Raw genomic sequence first — 4,477 nt, 5'->3', positions numbered from 1 at the left:
TTTTGCTTTAACACCTCAAGCCAGGGGGATAACCTGGAATCTTACCCTGCGCTGAGCTCCATAACCCTGGGTAAAAGGTGTGACTTCATCCCCTTGAAGCTTAGCACCTCCAAATGTCACAGGTATCAGTAAAATTGGTGCCTGGAGGCTGGAAGTAGGCCCAAGGTCTTGCAGGCCTTTCCTGATACTGTGAAGGGGTAAAATAGAGTTTAATGGGCATGTGGAGTGTTTTGCTTTAACACCTCCAGCCAGGGGGATAACCTGAATTCTTACCCTGCGCTGAGCTCCATAACCCTGGGTAGAAGGTGTGACTTCATCCCCTTGACGCTTAGCACCTCCAAATGTCACAGGTATGAGTACAATTGGTGCCTGGAGGCTGGAAGTAGGCCCAAGGCCTTGCAGGCCTTTCCTGATACTGTGAAGGGGTGAAATACAATTTATTGGGCATGTGAGGTGTTTTGCTTTAACACCTCAAGCTTGGGGTATAACTTGAAATCTTACCCTGCGCTGAGCTCCATAACCCTGGGTAAAAGGTGTTACCTCATCCCCTTGAAGCTTAACACCACCACATGTCACAGGTATCAGTAACATTGGTGACTTGAGGCTGGAAGTAGGCACAAGGCCTTGCAGGCCTTTCCTGATACTGGGAAAGGGTGAAATACACTGTACTGGGCATGTGAGGTGTTTTGCTTAAACACCTCCAGCCAGGGGGATAACCTGAAATCTTACCCTGCACGGAGCTCCATAACCCTGGGTAGAAGATGTGACTTCTTCCCCTTGAAGCTGAACACCTCCAAATGTCTCAAGTATCACAAAAACAGGTGCCTGGAGGCTGGAAACTGGCACTAGGCCTTGCAGGCCTTTCCTGATACTATGAAAGGGGTGAAATAGACGTTATTGGGCATGTGGAGTGTTTTGCTTTAACACCTCCAGCCAGGGGGATAACCTGGAATCTTACCCTGCACTGAGTTCCATAACCCTGGGTAAAAGGTGCGACTTCTTCCCCTTTAAGCTTAACACCACCAAATGTCACAGGTTTATTGGGCATGTGAAGTGTTTTGCTTTAACACCTCCAGCCAGGGGGATAATCTGAAATCTTACCCTGCGCTGAGCTCCATAACCCTGGGTAAAAGGTGTGCCTTCATCCCCTTGAAGCTCAACACCACCAAATGTCACAGGTATCAGTAACATTGGTGCCTGGAGGCTGGAAGTAGGACCAAGGCCTTGCAGGTCCTTCCTGATACTGTGAAGGGGTGAAATAGACTTTATTGGGCATGTGAAGTGTTTTGCTTTAACACCTCCAGCCAGGGGGATAACCCCAATTCTTACCCTGCGCTGAGCTCCATAACCCTGGGTAGAAAGTGTGACTTCATCCCCTTGAAGCTGAACACCACCAAATGTCACCGGTATCAGTAAAATTGGTGCCTGGAAGCTGGAAGTAGGCCCAAGGCCTTGCAGGCCTTTCCTGTTACTGTGAAAGGGGTGAAATAGACTTTATTGGGCATGTGGAGTGTTTTGCTTTAACACCTCCAGCCAGGGGGATAACCCCAATTCTTACCCTGCGCTGAGCTCCATTACCCTGGGTAAAAGGTGTGACTTCATCCCCTTGAAGCTGAACACCTCCAAATGTCTCAAGTATCACAAAAACAGGTGCCTGGAGGCTGGAAACTGGCACTAGGCATTGCAGGCCTTTCCTGATACTATGAAAGGGGTGAAATAGACTTTATTGGGCATGTGAAGTGTTTTTCTTTAACACCTCCAGCCAGGGGGATAACCCGAATTCTTACCCTGCACTGAGCTCCATAACCCTGGGTAGAAGGTGTGACTTCATCCCCTTGACGCTTAGCACCTCCAAATGTCACAGGTATCAGTAAAATTGGTGCCTGGAGGATGGAAGTAGGCCCAAGGCCTTGCAGGCCTTTCCTGATACTGTGAAGGGGTGAAATAGACTTTATTGGGCATGTGGAGTGTTTTGCTTTAACACCTCCAGCCAGGGGGATAATCTGAAATCTTACCCTGCGCTGAGCTCCATAACCCTGGGTAAAAGGTGTGCCTTCATCCCCTTGAAGCTCAACACCACCTTATGTCACAGGTATCAGTAACATTGGTGCCTGGAGGCTGGAAGTAGGACCAAGGCCTTGCAGGTCCTTCCTGATACTGTGAAAGGGTGAAATAGACTTTATTGGGCATGTGAAGTGTTTTTCTTTAACACCTCCAGCCAGGGGGATAACCCCAATTCTTACCCTGCACTGAGCTCCATAACCCTGGGTAGAGGGTGTGACTTCATCCCCTTGAAGCTTAACACTACCAAATGTCACAGGTATCAGTAACATTGGTGCCTGGAGGCCTGAAGTAGGCACAAGGCCTTGCAGGCCTTTCCTGATACCGTGAAGGGGTGAAATAGACTTTATTGGGCAGTTGAAGTGTTTTGCTTTAACACCTCAGGCCAGGGGGATAAACTGAAATCTTACCCTGCGCTGAGCTCCATAACCCTGGGTAAAAGGTGTGACTTCATCCCCTCGAAGCTTAACACCACCAAATGTCACAGGTATCAGTAAAATTGGTGCCTGTAGGCTGGAAGTAGGCCCAAGGCCTTGAAGGCCTTTCCTGATACTGTGAATGGGTGAAATACACTGTACTGGGCATGTGAGGTGTTTTGCTTAAACACCTCAAGCCAGGGGGATAACCTGAATTGTTACCCTGCGCTGAGCTCCATAACCCTGGGTAAAAGGTGTGCCTTCATCCCCTTGAAGCTCAACACCACCAAATGTCACAGGTATCAGTAACATTGGTGCCTGGAGGCTGGAAGTAGGCACAAGGCCTTGCAGGCCTTTCCTGATACTGGGAAAGGGTAAAATACACTGTACTGGGCATGTGAGGTGTTTTGCTTAAACACCTCCTGCCAGGGGGATAACCTGAATTCTTACCCTGCGCTGAGCTCCATAACCCTGGGTAGAAGATGTGACTTCTTCCCCTTGAAGAATAACACCACCAATTGTCACAGGTATTAGTAACATTGGCGCCTGGAGGCTGGAAGTAGGCACAAGGCCTTGCAGGCCTTTCCTGATACTGTGGAGGGGTGAAATAGACTTTATTGGGCATGTGAGGTGTTTTGATTTAACACCTCCAGCCAAGGGGATAACCTGAATTCTTACCCAGCGCTGAGCTCCATAACCCTGGGTAGAAGGTGCAACTTCTTCCCCTTGAAGCTTAACACCACCAAATGTCACAGGTATCAGTAACATTGGTGCCTGGAGGATGGAAGTAGGCCCAAGGCCTTGCAGGCCTTTCCTGATACTGTGAAGGGGTGAAATAGACTTTATAGGGCATGTGAAGTGTTTTGCTTTAACACCTCAGGCCAGGGAGATAAACTGAAATCTTACCCTGCACTGAGCTCCATAACTCTGGGTAGAAGGTGTGACTTCATCCCCTTGAAGCTGAACACCTCCAAATGTCACAAGTATCACAAAAACAGGTGTCTGGGGGCTGGAAGTAGGCCTAAGGCCTTGCAGGCCTTTCCTGATACTGTGGAGGGGTGAAATAGACTTTATTGGGCATGTGGAGTGTTTTGCTTTAACACCTCGAGCCAGGGGGATAACCTGAAATCATACCCTGCGGTGAGCTCCATAACCCTGGGTAGAAGATGTGACTGCTTCCCCTTGAAGCTTAACACCACCAAATGTCACAGGTATCAGTAACATTGGTGCCTGGAGGCTGGTAGTAGGCCCAAGGCCTTGCAGGCCTTTTCCTGATACTGTAAAAGGGGTGAAATAGACTTTATTGGGCATGTGAAGTGTTTTGCTTAAACACCTCCAGCCAGGGGGATAACCTAAAATATTACCCTGCGCTGAGCTCCATAACCCTGGGTAGAAGATGTGACTTCTTCCCCTTGAAGCTTAACACCACCAAATGTCACAGGTATCAGTAACATTGGTGCCTGGAGGCTGGAAGTAGGCACAAGGCCTTTTAGGCCTTCCCTGATACTGTGGAGGGGTGAAATAGACTTTATTGGGCATGTGAGGTGTTTTGCTTTAACACCTCCAGCCAGGGGGATAACCTGAAATCTTACCCTGCGCTGAGCTCCATAACCCTGGGTAAAAGGTGTGACTTCATCCCCTTGAAGTTTAACACCACCAAATGTCACAGGTATCAGTAACATTGGTGCCTGTGGGCTGGAAGTAGGCCCAAGGCCTTGCAGGCCTTTCCTGATACTGGGAAAGGGTGAAATACACTGTACTGGGCATGTGAGGTGTTTTGCTTAAACACCTCCAGCCAGGGGGGATAACCTAAAATCTTACCCTGCGCTGAGCTCCATAACCCTGGGTAGAAAGTGTGACTACATCCCCTTGAAGCTTAACACCTCCAAATGCCACAGGTATCAGTAAAATTGGTGCCTGGAGGCTGGAAGTAGGCAGAAGGCCTTGCAGGCCTTTCCTGATACTGGGAAAGGGTGAAATACACTGTACTGGGCATGTGA

The sequence above is a fragment of the Lissotriton helveticus genome, chromosome 4_1 (assembly GCF_964261635.1).
Source record: "Lissotriton helveticus chromosome 4_1, aLisHel1.1, whole genome shotgun sequence".
Lineage (NCBI taxonomy): Eukaryota > Metazoa > Chordata > Amphibia > Caudata > Salamandridae > Lissotriton > Lissotriton helveticus.
Note: the sequence above shows the minus strand (reverse complement) of the source record.